Here is a 23,170-nt window from a genome sequence, read left to right as displayed (position 1 = left end):
ACAAAACTGGAGACCCGGGTTAAATCTCATATCTGCTGAATGGCTGCAAGTGTGATATAAGTTCTGCATATTGGTGGGGATTCATTTAGAAACTGATGAGGGAAAGGAAAGGAAAAAAGGAGAGATGGTTCACTTGTCTGAGATCCAAGGTTTCTGGCTGCGTAAGAGCAACTGCAGAATGAGGCAAAGACAAATGACAGTAAATGAAAACATTTTTGAATGGAGAGGACTGTTGAAAAGGTTTGGAGATGTCTTCTCATCTAGGATAACGTCATTGTTCCAGCTTCTACAAGGTTTTTGGTATCCCAATCTCTGAACACAATTACAAACCTAATTACCAGGAACGATTTCTTAAAGCCTGAAAGCAACCCAGCTCACTGTACTAATCGTGATGGACTTGGAGAAAAATTGTTTTAAACTCATGATCCATGTATGGTGTGATTTGCAGTGAGGCTGGAGCTCTATATTCAAGCCTGTCCGTATGCACAGACAAGTGAAATCTTTTCAAACAAACAGGGTGGAAATTCTTGGCTTCTCCAGGAACTGGCCTTATTTCCAGCGGATCGTGGTTTGGATTCCCAGCCTGCCCTTGGCATTCCAGTTTTCCCCCTGCTTGCCACAGCTAGATTGTGTTTGCTGTTTCTGGACCGAAATGCTGAACAAGATCCTGGTGCTCAGGTAGGCGATGTTTTACCATGGAGGAAGAAGTCCCTGTCTGAAGTCAGGGAATGGAACCTCCTAGTTAACAACTGGCAAACCTACAGGAAAGGAATTGAGCTGCCGTCAGTAGGTAACATATTAATGGTTGGTGTTTAATTTCTTATAGGTAAAACATAAGAATACGGTGGTCCTCACATTAGTGGTCTAACTACAGAAAAGTCTGTGTAGAAAGGTAGCACCGTTTCCTTCCATCTACCATTAAGAGCCCTGCAGATCTGCCAGAAAAGGGAAAATTAACCTTCTGTGGAAATCCAGCAAAAGGCCTTTTCCCCTTTAATCATTAAAGGAGAACTTAATGATGCGTCAGTCTGCAGAGTGCATTTCAGCCAGATGCATACAGGCATTTTACATATTTGACTGACTGCTTTGACGACACTGAAGCTCCACATTTCCTCCTTAGACTTACCACTTACTGTAGATAGATACATGTAGATAACTACATTTCCCTCTACCATTTCTGAACTATTAAAGGTTAGAGTCTGTGGAGATCCGTAATATTTGTTGCTGAATGTAGCTCTGCTGTACCCAACATGTGCTGGTTTCTCTGTGCATGGCTGACAAAAGTAACGGCATGAAGGAGAGAAAGGAGACTCAGCCCTATGCAAGGACAGCTGAAAGATGACTGAAGTTTGGCTGACAGAAAGCTTAGTGAGGCATAAATGAATGGGTTATGATTATGCTTAAAATGATAGTGACAAAAAAAAAGAGAAATCTTGTCTTTTCTAAGACCCTTTTAAATGCAAAGACTCATCTATAGCCAACAGATGCATGGTACAGAATTTTCATTGGCTGGAGACCAAATTAGGGACAATGCTATACGTGAAACTTGCTCATTTGACCGATGTTCTGCTTCATTTTCATCAGTGCTGTCCATGGAATATTAGATATTCTGGCAGTTATTTAATAAGGCAAATGCACACAAGGAGCCCTTTAAGGTAAAAAGTAAAATAATCTCTATTTTCTCTTCAGGAGGTTTTGGCAAATGGGAAAAGATGGAGAAGAGGGAATAAAAAGTGTATGTGAAACAAAAGTTTTAACAGTCTGTCTAACCAATTGGTATAATTAAGTTTTACTTCAGCCCTCAGGAAGCCCCAGGGAAGTTTGTGGCATCCCGGTTCATGTGCATATTAAGTAGGGGATCATGTAACCTTCATGCAATGTTGGAAAGGGTTGTGTTTTAAAGAGTTATAGCACTCATTTATAGCAGTGTCAGTCTGGGGTAGCTCTGGGCTGCAGCAGTGGTAATCCAAAACTATATTTGGTTCACAAAGTTGAGTTTGGATTCACCAAAGTTCTCCAAATTAGAGGTGGAGGCAATGGAAATAAAGGGAGGAACATGAGCTAAACCAAATGGGACTGGACACTCCTCCAAATCAGGCAACAGTGGGATGTCACTCAATATCCATAAGGGAGGTGTACGATGTGCTGTGAGAAGGTGAACAATGTTCTTCTATTGTCCCACACAAAAGCAGTTCCCATTCTCGTCCCTTCTGACTGTTACTAAGATGTAGAGGCTCTTTCAGCACTGTTGGTGAAAAACCTTGGGGTGGTATCAGAAAGGATGGATTTTGGTCCCACTTTATCCCACTGAGCCACTCTTCCCATTTACTTCCCTAAAAGAAGGTGGATGCGCAAGGAGGGCATGGTGCCTCCAGGAGTTCCTCGGAGGGTGCTGAGTGGGGCTTGCCGCAGACGTGTCCCAAGCACACACCCAGCCTTGTGACTGTGTGAGAGCTGTGCTGTCAGAAATCAATGTAGTAAGGAGTCATTCCTTAAGATCGTCATTAGTGGTGACTCTTGGTGAAAAAGTAGCAATGGGAGTAACGTCTTCAACAAGGGCAGCATTGTCCAGTAAGCAGATTGGTTGAGAAAGCAGCAATCTTAGTTTCTTCCAAACATAATTATCTGTCCAATATACCCAATTCTGCTCACCCGCCACAGGCTCAATTGCTTAAGTTTCTTACACCATAGGAGCCAGTCTCATATCTTCACCAGGTCCTTCTTTAAGACTTAAAACTATCAGTTTACACTGACATTATTTCTTCCATTCAATACTAGGGTAAATCCTCAGCTGCTGAAATCAGTCCTGTTCTACTGCAGTGAAAATGGATAAAATTTCCATTGGAACTTCTTTCTAAATAAAAAATTGCTTTTTCATTCTAAATGAAAAAGAAAAGCATGGGAAGATTTTGTGTACAAACTGATTCATTACAATGTTAGGGCGGTTCCTGAGAAGATCTCAATCATGCTATCTTGTTATGTAGGTAGGGAAACACAGAGCAAGGAGGAAGGAGGTTGCAACTCATTTTAACATGTAAACCACTAATGAGATTCAAAGTTACAAATTCTAACTCTTACCTCTTTTTCCCTTCCATAGCCCTCAGTCCTCTAAGCAGTCCCAAATATGATACAGCACTTTAGGAGACAAACATTCCTATGGTATTTCAAGAGTGCTGAGGTGGGAGATATAGATTTACGAAGGCCTTGCAGCGAGGGTTTTTTCTTTAGCCCCCCAAACAATGCTGTTATAGAACATGTCCTCACAAAATATTCAATCCTTGCACATTTCCATTTTGGGCTTGCAACCAGGTGTGTCTGAACTCTCTGCAGCAGGGTTTTACCCAGCGTGATTCCTGGAACATAAATGCAGCTTGTGCCCATGTGTTTTCCCCAGCAGCTTCAGTTCCTGAACAAGCAGTTCTTTCCTTGCACGTAGTCACCTACATGCTGGAAAAAACCCAGAAGGAACCTGCAAATAGCTGCCTCGCATAATGTCCTCCAACATACACAGGCATCTTCTCTTAGATGTCTCTCTTGGATTTCTTGGCTTAGCTGTCTCAAAGGCTGGGATTGTGCATACTGTGTTACGTGGTACTCTGACTTTTTTTTGACAAAGCGATGGGAACGGAAGGAGTAAAGGCTATGGCACCCTCTGAGCTCGCTGTTGTGTGATCTACATCGACAAATAGTAAGTGGAAGCAAACAGGAAATTTGCTTCAAAACCCCGTACATTAGTGTTCTGGTCCAGAGCAGTAAACACAGCCCAAGTCCACGGTGGTTATTTCTTTAGCTCGGCTGGTAGCAGCACATTCCTGTGATGCAGAACATCCCAGGCGTGCTCTCACAGGTGACCTTCTGCTACAATAGCACTTTCACAGCTGCTTACTGAGAATGGTAAAAATCTACATTTTATAGATTAGCTTTTCTGTGAAAAAGCTGTTCAAAGCTGCTCTGCTCCCATTGCATGAGTCAGACACCTGCCAGGGATGCCTTAGTGTTGTATGATCTTGCCTCTTGGAAAGGTTTTGGATTGGGTGATTTCTTGAGATCCCTTCAAGCCCTACCTTGTAGGATTCTAAACATCTTTATTTTCATCCCCATTGCATCAAATGTTTGTCTTTATTTCTTTCCCAGGCCATCAGTCTACTTACTTCTTCTTCTAAGAAACAGCGTGCTTCTCTAGTGCAAATCATTAAAGCCACCCCACTAATCACCTAAGGGTTAAAAACATGATTGGTGGGCAAAGACCCTCCCTTTTTTCTGCAAGGTTGGTTGGAATTGTGAATAGAGACTGACAGCTTGCCTGAGTGTTTGTGGTTCAATTTGAAACCACAAGACCCAGAAGCACATGGTTTAGATTCAGTGTCTTTCTCTAGCTAACACGAACCATTTGTTCAAGCAGCTTGGCTATCTGTTGGAGAATAGTTTTGCACCAGGATCAGCCTTGATTCACCCCAGACGGCCAAATACATTCAGATGGAAACACAAAGAAAAAACTGAAAAATTTCCCAAACAAAGGCTTGCATTTACTTTTTCTTGTTTATTTTTGCAGCTTGTAAAGTTGCTACTAATATCCTGGTTAAAAAGAAATAAATAAAAAAAAATCTGAAATGCCAATCAAAACCAGTGCCAAATTAGGTAGTGTTTACTTCAAAAATACGCTTTTCATTGCCTTTTTTACGGCAAATTCCTGTAAAATAGTAATATCAGGGAGGGCATGGAAAGAAGAGACTTAAGTGACTCGAAAATATATTTAGACCAATCTTTTCAAATTTAGCTGTGTAAAATGAGGCACGTAATAAGGCTAAAATTTAGTCAATGAGCTTTCACACATAAAGTGCTTAAATATGCACCTAACACCAGTCATTTGCTTTAAGTCCACTGTCCATAGAAAACCATAAGCTTCAGTGCTTTATTGCTTCAAATGAACAGCAGAAGGGTTGAACACTTCTGTGTCAAATTGGAAAATTAAAATACACATGAAGGAATCTCCAAGTGCAGACGTTTTGCACAGCTACAGGGTAGTCTCGACATGGTACCCATAGGTCCCAGCCACCTTTGCACGGTGCTGAATTTACTTCAACTCCTTTACAAACCAGGTGAAAGCATCGTTACCCAAATTATGTAGAGCCATTGAAAAGACTTGATAAGGAGAGTGGGAATCAAGTGGGATTAGTATTTGGAAAGTCCAGGTTTCTTGTCTACTCATCGGTTATCTGCTCTGTACTTCTAATAGCTTGTCATCAACCATTTTCTCACATTGCTTCTGTATTACTCATCCCTTGGCTGAAATATGCTGATGCTACTACAGTATGCAGGAGTTGCCACAATAAGGCATTATGTGTGCAAAAGCTACACCAAAGAACAGCCCTTAGAGCTTGATAGAAGTCCCTTATACGTTTAAGTCAGTACTGAAGGGTGGGAGCACTCCCCTTCCCTGCTGTCAGGAACACTCAGTCTAACTTGCTCTAATAAACCAGCTTGTTGATTATACAGTCACACACACATTAAAACAAGATAACATCACAGCATTCAGGCCTACTGAGGAGTGAAGGAGAGGTAATTCGATGAATTATTGTGGCGAGGCAATAAACCAAGTGTTCAGTTACCCCAAATCACAGGTATCAGGGCTGAAATGAATTCTCCTAAAACAATTTCCCATCATCTAGCCCTTGGGATTATTTGTTTTATCTTTCTCCTTCTCTACATAAAACTTGTTCCAAGATACTGTGTTACAACAGAGGGAACCACCTACTGTACTCAGAGGTGAAGTACCTTGGAAGAAAGAAAGAATACTTCTCTGCTATGTCTCTCTATCTCCTAGTTAGGAGTAAGTGACCGTAAAATCTGTGTATGTGTGAAACCACAATATATTCCCCTGTTCTGTCATTAAAAGCCACTCACAACATAAATGTGAATCAGAGGTGGGAGCACATTCACCGGCAGGGAGGAGCATGTGATTATACACCACGAGTTTACTTCCAAGAAAAGATTATATTTCTGGGAATTCAAAATAACATGTATTTTATTTTAGTATTATGGCAATATTGAAAAGACTTCTAATGTTACTGCTTTTTAAGCTACTATATAATCACAATATAATTTTTATTAACAAAAAGCTTAATAACTTTAGAGACGTGCAGCAGTCATTGCAAAGCTCATGAAGTGAGCATGAGGCTTTAAGGGCTGAGGTACACTGTAGGCGTATCAGGAAAACTGCCTTGGCAATTTTAAAGCTGAGTACAAATGCAGGTTTAAGGTTAACATCTTGTTTAAGCCATTTGACTGTGCAACAGCAGTGGAGCTGTACTGAGCTGTTCACCGGGGACGCACACTTAGTGAACCCCTTTTTTCCCTCCTATTTCTTCAGACCTCCAAAAGGTTTTCAATGCTTCACTCGTGTGATCACCTTTTGTGAAAGAGACACTTAAAATAATGATGCTTTGCTCCTGAGGTTTGTGTAGTAAAAGCAAGTGTGCAAAATAACCTTCCTGAAATGGCACGATGAGTAGTTGGAAAGAGCAAATGCTCCAAGTACTTGAGCCCTACAAAATTATCAAAACTAAAACGTAGTGCTTGGAGTAGGACAAATACGGTTCCTACATTGGCGTGGGCTAGATTGTGTGTATGAGCAATTGTGCTAGTGGCTGGGGAACCTGGGCATGGGGAAAGGCATCCATATGCTATATGAAACAGTGCCAGCAACATGGAAAGCCTTCTAGGAAGATGGAACCCTTAAATTACGAAAACGTACGTCTGACTGAGCAAGGGATTGGAGAGCAGCATTTAGAATATCATCTTGCCTAATTTGCTTTTATATCTGTTTGTTTTATTTGGACACTAGTAGGTGCTTGTTAATCCTCCCCATTGTGACTGCTGATGGCTTTTAGTTTCTTTGGTTACAGCGGGTTTTATTTCATGGATCAGTCAAAATCTGCTGAAAAGGAAACGTGTGTCCCTGACATACGCCATGTGCTCAAGCAATAAATAATCCACTACACAGTCAGGTGAAGAAGGGAGGAGGGCCTTGTCGAGAAGATGGGCTTGTTCAGGAGGCAGGTTCTGTTTTGAAGAAAACCAAAACTCCTTCTCCAGATGTGGAATTTCCCATATGTAGTGTCACATAGGTGAGGCTGGAATGACAGCATTTGGCTTCCATAGTTAATAATTTTGCTATGATTTACAGTACGAAGAAGGCATCATAACGTACCAAGAGCCTTACAACATGACAGCTTTTTTTTTTTTTTTTAGGCATAGGAAGGATAAGAAATGCAAACTGGTTAATTCTTAGAGTGTTCTGTTTCCATTTAGTGTGTTTTGCTTGCAAACGTGGCTTCAAGTGTCTGGGATTATCAAACTTCTTTTGATGAATGTTATTATGACAAGTTACTTCTACTGGTTTTTCTATTGGGAGAAATCATGTTTATGGAAACATAGAAGGGAGGAAAAGATAGCTTCAGGTTTAGGTTTTACTTTCCTATAAATAAAGCCTTCTGAACTGTGTCTCATTTGGAAATGGAATCATTTGCTGTAACAAAAATAATAAAAAAATCAGGATGATATTTTGTTAAAATAAGAATAAACCAAAAAATATTAAATTAATAAAATTAAATAATATCACTTTTACCAGCATGGGAAAATTTTACTCTTACAAAGCTGAAAGACTTCAGTGTTACAGCTCTCAAGAGAGCACAGAAACGTTTCCCTAATTTTAATGGAAGTGTGACTGCCTCCTGTGGATAAGAATCAGGAGCCTGGTCTGTGACTTACAGCCTTTGTTCATATGAATACAATTAGTGTACGATCAAGTGGTGCCCAGCAGAAACAAGCCCAATAATTGTTTACAAACCATATGATTCTGGTTGTGGCCTGGCTTCTCGTACCCGTGGTGCAGTTCCTTACAGCAGTGCGTGTGGATGGCACCCCTGGTTCGGCAGGCACTGATACGAAGAGCTGTGGAAGGTGGGAGCTGGTGCAGTTGTGTGTGGGACTTGCATGGCATGGCTCGCTGAGAGAGGAGGGGACTGGAGACGAGGTGGTCCTGCCTAGCCCTGTGCCGTGTTTCATGCTGAAGCAGGTCAGACGATGCGGCTCAGGTCCTCTCACCAGTGCAGCTCCTAAGAAGCTGATGAGTGCAAGGCACTGGAAAGCAGGTAAGAAGCAAAACAAAGCATGAACCCAAATCCATTAATAATTTTTTACCTAAGATGACTGCAGACCTAACTCTCATTTGGGTTAAGGCTCCTTTTTGCACATTACTGGAGCATTGGGCAGCATTATACTCTTTACAGCCCTGCAGGCATCTGTCTGTTCTTTACGACACACCATTTCCCCTGGTGGCAAGACAGATTTTGGACTCCAACCTGAAAATCAGGAAGATTCAGCCCTACCTGATCATCAATGCGCTATTTTATTTCAGTATTATACCACATGATATCTTTGCTTGAAGAGCAGAGGATCTCCATGAGTTACAAGGGGAAATAGTTGCAGTAGCAAAGCTGTGAAGACACGAGCTGGAGGCTTTAAGGTTTTGCCCAAGCTTGAGTGCCATGGACATCATCTATTTTACGGTGGTGCACAAGCACGAGGGAGTGTGCAAGGGGTGCTGGTGACCTCAGCCACCCCAGACACACATTTGAGTCCAGGTTACAGCTGACTGGAATCCTGAGGTTTTACTGGCCAGGAGCCAGTTTGAAACCCACTCGAGCCACCCTAGTATTTTATAACATTGTAAAGACAGTATTGTTTAAAACATTTCAAAAATTCTCCACACAATCTGGCAGCCTTCCAAAACCGTCTTAAATGAGCCAAAACTATCAGCAGCCACCCACCTTCCTGTCCATTATCCTCTGATTAATGACATTCCACCAACAGGGTCCGACATTCAGAATCTCCCTGCTGCAGGACCTCTGCGTAAATATGATCTCTGAGACCTGTAAATTGTCTGTATAGTTTGCAGCTGTGTTTTATATGGGGGTGTCTCTTTGTCATGTGGTGACCATGCAGGAGGGGGTTCTCAGGGGGTGGAGAGAGACCAGGGCTTGCAGCATCTTGTAAAACCTTAATTAGACATAGCAAAGCAGGAGAAGTCAAATCACGCGGGAAGTAGGTACTCTGTTCTTGTGACTGTTTTTGTGCTCCTTATTCAGTCACCTTGTACCTTCTGAGTCAAAACAGCCGTAGTAAAAACAACCAGCAGAAAAATCTAACAGCCAGCCACTTCAGTTGGAAATAATTATTTAACAGATTTAGCTCCTTTAGGAAAAAGAACATCAATATTTATTTCCTGTTATAGATGTTATAGATTACCACGTAGGTGGTAATTAGTTACAGGGTCAGTGTTATTTAGGTGCCTTGATTAATGGCCATGCTTCTCCCTTATGCAGTGTGAGTGCAGGATATTTTCCAGGTGAGATGCTTGGAGACAGACATTGCAGTACCTAAGGCAGCCCAGGAATCAGGATAAGCTCTTCAGCAGGCAGTGCTCTTGCGTATGCCCTGTACCTGCGACAAATGCCCAGGAAACGGGCAGTTCTGGGGGTACCTGGGGAAGTGAGATATTTTCTTGTATCTATTGGAATTCTGTGAACACTTGAAGGATTGGCTGAAATGTCTCTGTTTCATTGGTGGATATGCCGCAGAAATTATCAGAGATGATGAATCAGGTATTGGGAAAGTGAAAAAAGATGAACGACCTTACCCTTTTCATCACTGTTCCCTCTGATCTGTAGGCTTAACTATAGGTGACTTTGATAGTGTCAAAATTGTGAAAGTTACACCAGTGTGTAAATGCAACCTCACAACCTCATCAGCTGACAGGAGTTCAGACAATGCCACTTTGCAGAATGAAGAAATACCTCTACTGGTCATAAAATCTTGAATTAGTATTTTTCGTCCATATGACATTTCCTTTTTTTTTTTTTTCCCTTTGTAATATTGTATTACCTGAATGCCAGGAAAGGGGAAATTCAGAGTAAAACCATGAAGAAAAGACACATTACTTTGAAGTCAGAAGTTCACACTTATGAAATGTCTCAGAGTTTCTGCGTTGCCCTGGGCATGTGACAGAAGATGAGCAGAACATCTGGTTTGTTGTTCCATCAAGAGTTGGGCATTGAAATACCTTTAAAATCTGGACCTGATGTGCCTCAGCTCTTACACAGAGGATCATTTCTTCATGATAATTTATTTTCCTAAAGCATTCCTTTTTTTTGCAAAGTAGGCACAAGAAGCATGGTGGTATGCTGTATGAGTCCTTTGGTAGGATGCAGGTTTTTATGTCCTAGGCGTATACTCTCATCTCTATTCAGAATTTGGTGGTTTACATTTATAGACCTACAAATATGGGTGCCTGTATGTATATATTCTCACATCTATATCAATATATAGAAAAAGTATATGAAGGGCCACATCATATGATTTTTAATAAAGCTTTATTTCCATGAAAAGCTACAGAGCACATTTTCACTCAGCAGTGACTCATCTTTCTGACTTTTTTTTTTTTTCTTACTGTTTAATCCAAGAAACTCTGACTAAGTCAGCTCTGCCACGTCCCAAGTGTAGCAGGGATTCCTCACAGTCCTTGATGCAAACAGAACTAGTAATTCTCCTCAGAAATAGCAAGAAATTGCTATTTGCGGGCTCATGCTTTACGCAATGATGACCTTGGCTGAGGCAACCCAAATGGAAAGGGCCGCAGCGCATGAAGTCAATGCCACTGTGGTAAATAAAGGCAGCGCCAGGAAGGCACAATTTCAACATCGCCTGGCAGATGAAGCATAGCTGGGCAGGGGCACTATGCGTATGAGCTATATTTTCTTAACAGCAGTCTGGGAACCTCATGGCACTATGTCATAGTGAGACAGTCCAGTTTTGTATCTCAGCTTGTTGGGTTTTTTTTTTTTTTTTTTCATGTGCAGACCCTTTTAATGTTCTACACAGCCACTAAAAAGAACTATAGTAAAAACTGATGGGCTCCAGAGATATACTGAAAGCAGAACGACAGCTATTTGTCAGTGGCCCAAGCTAATGTGACTTTAGAAGATTTCAGGTATTGCCTGAAAAAATTTAGGAAAAAAAAAATGGAGAGCCCATTTCAACGCTTCACCTTGGCGTTAAGAAGTTGTTGAGCGAGACAGGTGGTAGACCATGATTTAGACTCACACATACCATTTTAGATAGTAAGAGTCAAATTAGGTGCATGCCTGCAGCCCATGAAACCCAATTACATGTGTCAAGGTTTCTACTGGTGATCTTAACAAAATACAGCTTGGATTAATGAGAAATGGTAACTAACCTCACGGCAGCTTCCTCAGACTGCTGATTTGTGAGGTTGATCTCTCTTTTTCCACCTGTAGATCCTTAGATAGCATCATGTGTAGCCAGTACCCATCAAATTGCCTTAGTTGATCAAAAGACATTACAAAATCAGTCTTGGAGAACCCCAGGACCCAGGTCTGCCTTTTTCCTAGGGACAGATGATCCTGAGAGGGGGTACAAACCCTTCAGGCTATCCCTGAGCTCTCACTGTCTGTTGCAGTAGGGGCACCGCTCTCTTCAACATCCACCACAGCTGCATTTTGGCACCCATGAAATAGCTGCGATCATTTCCTTGTTGGAGATGCTCACACTTTCAAGACAGTAACATTTTCATCCCAGACCCATATGCGAGGTAAGAGTGGATCTCTCAGTGAATTTACTGTACCTTACTTAGCGTAATTCTGATGTCTGCCAATGGTGTTTTTTCTCCTTGACTTTTTCAACATCTGTGTACTCTGTGGCTTCTTCACTGAACAGTCTGCATGGTCATTATCATACAAAATAATGTTTTATTGGAAGGAATGTTATCTCCAAAACACACTCTAGGTATATAAGCTTACTGGTTCTCCCTGGGTTCTCAGCTTTCTTTCATCAGGGCAGTTTTGTTAAAAAGATATTACCTCTCTTGGGCGTGCTTCACAGGAGCTTTACAGTGATGATGAATAAAACAACTGTGGTGAGACTGCAATAAATTAATTGCACCCTTTTATATGAGTAAGAGAATGGGCAGGAGACCTGAGACTGAAACACAATTCTGACTATGACTTGGGATTCGTGGTTGAAAGGCTGGTATGAAAAAGGGAAAAGATGTCATAGGAGGAGTGGGAAAGGGGCTTTGGGGAAAAAAACCCAAACCCAGCCCGGCACATTGTGGTTAATAATAAGCAATTTGGAGTCTCTATTTCCATTCAGCCAAGTACGTGGAAGATCTGAATTTCTAATTTAGCAATTGTATTTGATGTTTTATGAGATGCAGAAAGGTTTTATGAATCTGTGTCTCTGCCTTTTATTGGCTGGAAACTGATTGTCTAACTGTGTTACAGGAGCCCTCCAAAAACCAAAAGCTTCTTTGGGAGCCAAGAGGGAGATGCCAGTATCTCTAGCTTTTGTTTTGTCTCGGGGGGATCTGAGTTCTAGTACTGCTGCGACAGGTCACTACCTACACTGACAAATGTAGGTGTGCTGCAGCTCGCCAGGTTGCTCTGTTAGAGTAAATACCAGTTCACTCTTGGTGGGAAGGCTGAATCTTGTCCGGTTCAATAGAACATATAACAAATTGCCCCATCAGCACGTGCAAGGTGGAATCAGAAATGCCCACAAAAATTGAGTCCACAGAGATGAGAGACAACACGTGTTGAACCGCAGTGCGAGATAGGTTGTAGGAGATCATCTCCCTGCCGTGACACGTCATTCAAGAAAAGCAGCCGAACACAGTATGGAAGCAATCATGGGAATCAAAGGTGAGCAGTGCTTAAAATACCAACATCCAGCCCTAATCCACCACGTTTATTGACACAATAAAGGATCCTGTTGTAGGTGCAGCCCCATGTTTTCGTGGTGACGTTTGCTTGGTGTGCAGGGAAGTGCTTTTTGTACCCAGCTGTCCCCAGGGCTGGCCTTATTTGTCCTGGTGTTGGCAGTAATCTGGATTGCCCTTGCGCTCTCCCCATTCTGGAATAACCAAGAGTGAGTGCTGGGAGGAAATCCAGAGCAAAGCATTTGTTTGATAATCCCAAGTTTATTTAGAGGGGGAGAGAAGCCAACCTGTCAGATGCCATTACATTGCCGAAAGGAGAATGCAGACTTTAAAGAAAAATGTTGTCAATGAACATTTGAGCAAGGGAGCATTTTGCGCTGGGAAGTCCCTGGACATGCCATGACATGAAGTCCTGGCTATATTTGGGCTGCAACTGTTTTGTAATTGGGTTGCTGTTGTTTTCCTGTGGTGCGAGAAGGTTTTTTTAAAGGTCCCAGTAAGACGCTTTACTCTTACAGCCTCCTTTTCTGGGATTTTTTTTTTTTTTTTTGAGTTTAACATGCCCATCCTTTGCTGTTGCTGTCTCTCCACCACTTCAGAAGAGGTAAGAAAGAAGCTTCCCCTGTTGCTGTAGAGTAGAGTAGAAGGGGAGGGGAAGGAATTTCTGACTGTATCATGGTGCATAACAAGATATGTTATGGAGTTGTAGCATCGAGAGGAGGACTGGCCCTTCTGCAGATGTGGCTCGGCTGGCAGGAACAGAGAGAGGGGCTTTAGGCATCTCCCACGTCAGGGCAGTGACAGGGTGAGATTGCCCTGATGCAAAGATGCCTGGATAAGCAAAGATCCCTCAGTGGGAGGAATCGAGGCTGCAGAGCTGTGCCCCGTGTGCTGACCGAGCCCCGGTTCATCCCACCGGTGGGTTTCTTTCGTGTCCCACCTACAGCCACCCTCCAGCTCCATCAGCCCCAGCTTCCTGCACATCTTTTACAAAGATTTTGTAAAGCATCTTGCAAAGCAAGCTGGCCACTTACACAGAGGGGTCTGATCCTGCTCTGTGGATCTGCACAAGGATTAACGGGGCAGTAAACGGTCCCTTGCTCTCCTGCCATCTCAGCTCAGGGTCAGCGTGGGTGAAGGTGACATGGGCTGTGGTGGCCATTTCTCCCACCTGTGCAGGAGAAACAGGGATTGTGCATGCTGTGTGCCAGCCCGGCCCCCAAAATTTGTATGTCCATTTGGGGATTACAATAAATTGGTCTATAATTTTGGGCAATAATTGTATTCATTTTCCAGACAGATTTCAGAGAGTAACTGGCCTGGTAAATCCTGTGGGGCAGGAACCGTGTTACAGCTGTATCACAGCATAAAACTATTTTATGAATTACTGTTGCTATGAGATGATTAACACGTATTCGCTGATGTCCTTTCTTCATACTTAAAAAGGCAATTTTCACATTCATTTTTAAAGGGAGACCATGTTCCAAACTATATTGTTTTTAACACTGACATACTCATCTGATATATTAACACATATAGCACTCCTAAGACAAATACCATGGCTGATTATTCACTGATTTTCCAATCAAGCGGTAAAGCCAACACTGCTATTTTTAAGTTGCTGTCATGCTTGCCTTTTAATGCACTGTCACAAACCAGCTTTTTAGTATGTATGTAGCTACTATTTCAGATATTTTGAATTTTGTACATAAAACCCTGAAATTTCACAGTTGTGAAGTGAACATGTGAAATTTTTCTGCAGCATTTGATCTGTAGTTCTCAGAATCAGATACTGTTCCGTATCTGAGTTGAACAGGCCTCACTGCCAGATCGGTAAGTGTTAGCGTCCCCACCTTCAAGTGAAAAAAAAATAAAATAAAACCAACAAAACCCACCCAGAAATGTAGGCACTGAGAAGGCAGAAAGAGTCCTAATTTCTTGAACCTTTCCTTTTCAATTTTTAAAGACTTCCTGAACTGACAGGCAAATCCTTTTTCCAGCATTTCGTCCTGGGACAGGCTGGAAAGCGGGAGGTAGGATTTGGTACAGGGAGTTATGAAGTGTGCGGTGTAGTGACGATAGGCAGGTAACAACTTCTGGTGGTAATACCAGGGCGTATAATGGAGGCTAAACCCAGGAAAGGCCTTCTGCCTTTAACCAAAGATCAGTGAGAGAGTTTGGTGCCAGCACACCGTCAGGCATCACCTGATAGATTACCTCTGATTGCTTCACAGGGCTCCGGCACTGCCTCTTCTCTGAGGCAGCCAAGTGTTAGAAAAGCGTTGGGATGTTGGCTCAGAAACAGAGGGATGGGAAGATGACGAGGTTTCTGCTGGTGGAGCTGCAAAAGACGTAAGGAAAGTTGTACAGACTCTGGTGGGAGAGGTGAGAGAAACCGGCATTGTGCCCTACTCAGAACTTTCCAAATCTGAGTTTTAGCTGGTATTTTGACGTAAAGTTTTCCTTTCTTTGGGTCGCATGGTTCATACTCTTTCTGAACGTGTGGTCCAGTGAGCTATGACTTAATGCAGGGCATGAGGTGGTCAGGTCCAGCTGTATGGCAGCTGGATCCAATCCGTCCATACCCTCCTGCTTTCCTGGTCTGCTCAAGAGTCCCTTTCCCTGGTAGCACAGCGTTTCCCTCTGGAGAATATATGCAGAGAAAACTGTTGGGTAAAGAAAGCTGATTCCTCCTCTGTTTGAAAAAGACATCACAACTTTCTTTCTCTTTCACAGCAGGAACCCCTTCCTGTAAATACAAGGCAGCCCTGTCGAAACATTGGTAATAAGATTTTAACTATTTTCTTTGGACATTTCACCCCTTGCCCCCTTCTTTGTGGATAGTGGTGAAAGTGATAATTAGTAAGTTCTGGTACTCATCCAAAAATGCTCCAGTGCTGAAATTGTACACAGATACACAAGAAACACATGTACACAATTGTCAGCACCCCGCTTTCTGACAGTGGTAGAAACAAAAAGTCATGGTGTAGACCCCCTGCCAGAGACTGTAAACATGTCGTTATGAAAGAGTATGTTAAATGGTAATGACCTCACACTTATACAGTGCTTTTCATCCAGGAGAAACCTAACTGCTTTGCAAACTGCCAAGCGTTTCTGAAAGTCACCGCAGGGCTGCTAATGGGCAGGCACTTTGGGACAATTTAGGACAGGAAGTGAAAAGGAGTAAATTCAGTAGAAATGAAGGAAATTTCAAGGATCCCCCAAAATAGCTTGTTTACAAGAAGCACAGACTAACAAAGTGTCGAAGCTGCAGAATGTGCAGTGGATTATTTACAGAATGTGCAGTGGATTGTTTATGTGACATAGAAACTCCAGTGAAGATCAAAATAACATTGTGTGAGCAAAAAGCATATAACAAATTAGGGCATTTTTTCCAGCCCGAGTTGGATGTGCTGACTATACTGTACTGCATGTCAAAGCAAAGGCTCATTTAAAGGAGAGTGCAAGGACAGTTTCCATTTGTAATGCTAATTTAGTCATAAATTCTCCAACACAAGACACAGCCCAAGTCCAGCTTTGTGCCATCCACTCCTGTAAAATGTTCCCGAGGCTCTGAATAACCAAAGTTTTGGTGGGGGTTGCAGAAGGGGAAATAAAAGGAACCTTGTTTAATTGACTGAACTAAACCTGACAATATTTGAACTTCTTGAAAAAAATGAAAAGGCTAGTATTTTTCACTTGGTGGGAGCTGCAGTTCGGATGTGTTAAAGCACAATTTTCCTACATGGGCCAACTCACCTTATCTTGCTACATCCCTCCCAGTGAGTCCCAGCCTCCCTCCTCACTAGAGGGAAATGGGACATTTCAGGAGGGGACAAGTGCCTGGGACAGCCACTCACAGTCTGAAAAGGAGACAGCTGAAGTACCCTTCTAAGAAACATCGAGATGATCTTTTTGAACAGGACTCTTGATGAAATGTTTTAGCTTTCAGTAAAGACAAAAAACTTTAATGTTATCCAGGATATTTTTTTAAAAAATAAAAGTCTTATTTTCTCCACAAAACAAAATAGTTTATTTGGGTATTTTTATTTTCTTTAAAAACCCTATGTTTCTGTCAAAGACCAGTCCTAGCTGTTTAGTGGGAAGGGAGCGAAGAAAGAGTGCTGAAGAGGGTAAGCTATAGGATCAATAATTAGCTCTGACTCTGCTCTGAATTTTCTTGAAATTAATTCTGTATAATAAACTCCAGGATAGTCTAATGAAGTATTTATTCATTGACTCTACTTTAAATAACTGTTATGGAACTAGATGGAATTTGATAGAAAGTAATTTTTCCTTCTCTTATACTGTTATAATTCTGAAGGAACATCTTGATCTTCTGTGGCACCCCAGAGAACAGAGTCTTCATTTCTATTTATCATTAGGATCCATCACTTTATTGGAAAAACCCCATGTTCCCTCCCTGCCCTTCCCCGCCCCCCCTCCCCTTATTTTTTTGGGAAACTTAGACACATAAAAGCAAAACAGAGAAGCAAAGCAAAGCACACTCAGCATTAATTTGGCAACAGCGAAATGTACTAAAACAGATTTTATTGTTTAAAACTGAGGCTGAAGTTTTCCTTCTATAAAAAAAAACAAACCTCCCTGACATTTGTTGGAAATATTGCTAGCAAATGGATCATGTATTCCATTGCGCAGGAGATGCAATTAGATTTCTGCAGGTTTGTAAAACAAACTATGGTCTAGGAGTGCTGTCATGGAACCAGTGGTCTGATTTCCAGTTGGATAACTGAGCTTTTAATTAGGGCTCCAGTGGTGCAACTGCTTTGCAATTTCTAAAGCTGCCTAAGGGATTTGAATGTCAAATTCTGATTAAAATTATTGTGAACTGAGCATGCTCTAAGAGGATTTGAAACTTTTGGCCTATATATTCTCTTTGTATAAGAAGGAAGGATTTGCTTAGTGGAGAAAAACTTTAATCTACTGGAGGTATGAAAAATTACTGAATGAGATCCTCTGCTACTGTAAATGAGCATATTTTATCCAGTTTCAGTGGAATCAAGCTGATTTTTAGCCATGAAGTGTAAAAGCCACTTTCTTTTTTCTTCCTGGCAAAGGAAGAGCCTTGTGAAGGCCCCATAATCCACACCTCCATACCGAGGGCTGCTTCGCTTTCCTGCTGAAGCATCTGGTGTAGCGATTTCGTACTTTATATGTTTGGGGAGGTTTTCACCGTGATCTAGTCTCAGACCTGATAGCAGATTACGTGTTTCTGCTAACTATGGAGAAGTTCTTTGTCTAGATGGCATTTCCAGAATCTCGCAGGGAGTGAGATGAATGATTCAATAGTCAATTTACATTTCAAACTAAAAAGTCATTGCCATTTTTCTTATACCTTGGAAATTATTAATATGGACTGTTTAATCTATTTCAGTCCTACCCCCCCCCCCCCCCCCCCCCCCTTCCTGCTCCAAATGACTCTGTTAGAAATTGCTCCGAATCTTTCCTTCCTTTTGTAAAGTTTTGATTTCAGGTCACAGAAGAACCCCCAAAGCCAAATGAAGGGTCTGTAGCTGATCACAGCACCCACGCCAGGGCCCCATGCTCATTTCAAACCAATTTTCACTCTCCTTCACCCCTTCCCCCAGTCCTTGGTCGATTTATTCTGTTGTGAATTCTGAAACTCCTTTGGATTTTTGATCCTCCAGGGGTCTTCAATAAGGAGGGGACCCTCACGATGAAGCTGGTAAACGTACCTGCCATTGACACCCCGTTCTCTGGTATCACCAACACTTTCAACAAGCAGCACGACGACCACTCTGCCATGATGAAGACTGCCCAAAAGCTGAAAGAGTTTTCTGGCTGTGCTCCCACTGCTAGTCTTACAGCCTGCCTAGATACCGTGCAGCAGGAGCACAGTAAGCAGACGAAAACTGAGAACAAATTGAGTCCAACATTAAAATAATCTGGACCACCTGAATTAACAGCATTCTCATAGGTGCTGCCATGTCACAGCACCTGTGTCTGGAGCCTGCTCAGAGCCCCCATCATTGCTACTGCACATGCTGTACAACACTGTATAGACAGATTTCAGATTTCATGGAGATTCTGGCCATTTTTAGAGCTTGTTTCTACTTTACAGTACAATATAATGTTTCCAACTGGCCTGACTGATCTTGAAAACACATGTTGTGAGATTTGGCTTTTCTAGTGCTGCTTCATGTGTCACTAACTCCAGCTCTACCTTTGTGATACTGCAGAACCAGCCCCAAAACTTGGGGAGACCTGATCAGGAGAACAATGAAGTGTCTAAGGGCAGATTAGGATGGATTTGCAATACGCTTTTCAGCAAAGACACACGCAATACCCTGTGCTTGTCCCTAAATGAACAAACAGATAGTTTGAATTTAGCCAGGTGGAAAGACTATTGATTTCAACAGAGGGAAGGGAGAGCAGCTGTGTCAGGGATGATTTTAGCCTTGTGTGCTTCAGGAAATCCTGAAGGAAGTTATATGTGAGTCTATTAGGTTGCTACTCGCAAACGCCTCTATTATATAGCACATGCCATACAGAGCAGCGACAGTGATAAGGAAACTGGAAATAAGCTTATTTTATGCTTTTCAGAGTCAGTCACCAGAGAGTTATTGCATCATGTGTTTAGTATTGCAGAAACAAAAGTCTTTAGACATCCCTTTGTTGGACTCTAACCAGATGCAAGTCACAAGATAGATGTTGTTTTGTCTTTTCAGGTGCCCACAAGATGCAGGTGCACATGGAGGGCTATAGCTTTTCGCTCATTGTAAGGGAGAAGAAAGTGCCTGAAAAACTGAAGCAGGTCCAGCAGCTGGTGGGGGAGCTGAGTTGTTCCACAAAGCGTGTCCTTGCTAGAAAAACTATACTCCAGGAAATGATCTGCTCGATACCTCAGAGCCAGACTCAGCTGGAAGAGAGGATCAAAACCACAAACCTGGAGTATCTGGACCAGGTACGGCTAGAAGGTAACCTGAGAGAGAACATCCAAAAAATCACCCTGGCCAAGGAGCTCTCAGAGCAGTATGGTGAAGCTGCCGGGAGCGTGTTGAGGGAAATGGCCCAGCTTGCTGGCTTGATGCTGGAAGAGGCTGCTGAACTAGGGACTGAATAAATGTTTATAACCTGCCCACACATACAGAGCAATAGCTTAGAGGACACCTGGGTGTTGTAGGGACTTGGTAATGTTGGTAAATAACACTCTGCAAATGGCTTATGGGTAGTGCTGAGTCTCAGATCTGTTTTATTAATTTATGGGCGGAAAGATGCATCTGCCAAAAGGTTTTGATCTTCACTTGAACCATTAACATGGGTGGACTGAAAATGACTTTTTCTATCATCTAGTGTGTTAAGTGATACTTTCTGCATTAATATGGGGAGAACCACAGAGTGCCTGATCAAAATAAAGGCATTTGCACTGGAATTTGGTAACATTCCCATCAGTCATTAGTAGATGGTGTGTCCATGGTGGAAAGGTGTTTAGGGTGACCTTTGATGAATGCAAAACTGTGGGGTCAAATCCCTCATCCCTGAGCAAGTGTCAGTGGTACCTGCCCAGGGTAACGGCACCTGGGAGCAGGGGAGCCAAGGCAGTGGTCTCCGCTGTGTCATTGTGTCTACACCCCGTGGGCAGGATGAGAATCTAGGCTAGGACCGATAGCCAACTTCTAAAGCAAATTAAGCTGTTTCCCAAACCTGAAACAGGGTAAATCAATTCTCACTCTTCCTTACCCTGCCTGGAGACTTGTGAAGCCCCTGCTTGCTGCGGTGGCGCGGTGAGGTGACCTGGCAGCCTGGCCAGTGCTGGCATGTCTGAGTGCAGCTGCGTAAAGCAAAGGGCAGCAGGAGCTATTGGAGATTAAGGTTTGTTATGGGGACTGGGTGGGGGGCTGAGCTGGCAGGAGGCCCTTGCTTTGGGGCAAAGACATTGACACAAGAGGGGCAGCTGGAGGAGATAATACCAGGACAAAGATTTCAGCGAAGAAAGAAGAATGAAATAAAGTGGGAAATCAGGTCTGGTAGCTTTCCACCCCGTGCCATCGCACTCCTGCTACTGACAGCCTATATGAATGGCAGAAAGAAACCTTTTCTTCAGACACCCTGCAAAACCTGGGGCGATTGCTGTGAAATAAGGACGAGTCTGGTCAGCTGGGTGCTGTGACACAGCCTTTGAAGAGCTGGATAACCCCAACACGCTCTGGATGCCCAGCGTGAAAGCCCAGTTCGGAGCAGGGGCTGTGCCAATGGGGAAGGTCGGCTTGGTTTTGCTGGACCTGATTGCCCGTCAGAAAGTGGATTGAATTCATCACATTTTTTAAGGATGAGGGAAAGAATAGAAACCACGAGTGAAATCCTACCCAGCACCACAAATAACTACAAAGGGAGCTCAACCTCTGGGTTTTTAGGCTGTCTCTACTCTGCCCACTATTAGTGTTTTAAGCCTTTTTCTGTTTGCCTCGGCGTATCCCCAAAATACGTCAGAAATTCTCAAGAGACTTTTCTGCCCTTAAATGGCCTTGTGCTTCCTTCAAGCCTCCATCTGCTCACGCACCCATGGGGCCCGTGGGCAGCATGTTTCTTTGCTCTCTGTCAGACTCTCCCTGTAACCACCCATTAGCCTCTGTCTTGCCAGAAATACAAACTATTCAGACGTTTCCTTTAGGAGCTTCAGTTTGCCCATGTGCTAGGCACAGGTTTTGCATGAACTTACCAACTCAACAAAGAAATTTGTAACTTCATTTGTATTTTTCTAATCTAAATGAAAGGAAGCGCCTCTATATTCACATCAGGTAGAGCATTTGGACTCCCCTTCACTGCCCAACCCAACAGTTTCTCTCTAGCCATTAATTTCTATTGATTTTGTTTGTTAAGGAATTTGGGGAAAGGGTTCATTGTCACAGATATTTCCTGCCACTCACCCGATGACATCTTGAAAACTGCAGCAATGCTTCCAGCAGCTCCTTGGATAATCACTTCTCAAACACATTGACAGTTTTATCTGCCAGGGGCTTCAAAAATTTTCTCTACCTCCAACTTTTTAGAGCACCAACTTTTCTAAAGCCTATTATCTCTGCCAGATTTGATGGAAGAAACAACCCAGATCTCTTGTCACAGAAACACTAGGTTCCCTGACTTCTGCACGAGACAGCTGTGGTCACTATATAGTCCTTACCAAGGACTGGGACCCAACCTCCTGGAACAGGGGTCCGTGGATGACCAGGCGAAGGTTTCCTACCTACTGTGTTTCGGATAGCAGTGAAACGTGTGTAACACCACACAGTCGTGAGTCCTGGCAACGCTGATGTTATCTCCTACGCAGCTGAGGAGCTAACTGTGCTGCAACTCCAGTGCAGCTTTCCTGGAGTTTGCAGTGTCTTTGGTGGAACATATGTAATCCGTATTAGCCTTCCACGTCCGGGAAATCTCATATAGACTTGGGTTGCTATTGTTACACTCAGACACACCGCAAACCTCATAATGCCTGTGGTTGATCCAGTCCAGTGCACTCAGACGTGCACATTTCCAAGTAGCCCTAAGACATTTTGGAATGCACAGCATTCTTCTGCTGCCATTTCCCAGGAGAGAAAGCTCCCTCACCTGAGGAGCCTGTGGCTCTGAAACTTCTCAGTCCATCCCTCAGCTACCCTGAAACCGAGCTGACGGTCAGGTGGAGTTAATCTAGCTATTGGAAATGTTATAATGGAATGTTTATTTGTCCCTTTGGATTATTACAAAAATCTGTTTTGTAAAAATTAAATCTTTTGTGAATACATGGATTAAAACAATTGTTTGTTTCATTTACCGAAACCCCCAATGTTTAAGTTCCATGCCTGCAGACCAGTTCAGGACTCAGACAAATTTTCCATCCCTAAAGTCACTGGGAAGTAGAACTGGCTGCCGGTCTGGCAGTTTTTCATGTGAGTATCTCTACTGAAAGCACATTATTGTAGTTGCCTTTGTACATAGTCACTTCTTAATCAGAGTAAAGGTTGCAGATATCTGACCCATGGTAGAACTGGAGCCTGCTTTCTTTCTAATGTCTATGAAGTACAGTAGCAAGAAGATTGATTTGGCAGCTAAATACGAGCTTGGAGTTCGGAAATTTGGGTTCTTTTCTCCATTTCATTTTCTGCATTCTGTGCAATATAAATAGTCCTTCTTCTCCCGGATTCCCCATCTGTAAAATGCAAGTGTTTTCATGGGAATCTTGTGAGAAGAAATAGGCTAAAGACTCAGGAGGTCCTCAGGTAGTATTGTAATGTAGGAATGGATGTCCTGTCAACCTCAGGTGGCCAGACAGAAAGAGCTCTTGTGACAACAGAGCCTCAGGAAGCTCCTTCAGTTCAAATAAACACTCCAAAGCCAGTTGCTTAGACACTCTAT

The sequence above is a fragment of the Leptosomus discolor genome, chromosome 15 (genome assembly GCF_034619465.1).
Source record: "Leptosomus discolor isolate bLepDis1 chromosome 15, bLepDis1.hap2, whole genome shotgun sequence".
NCBI lineage: Eukaryota > Metazoa > Chordata > Aves > Leptosomiformes > Leptosomidae > Leptosomus > Leptosomus discolor.
Note: the sequence above shows the minus strand (reverse complement) of the source record.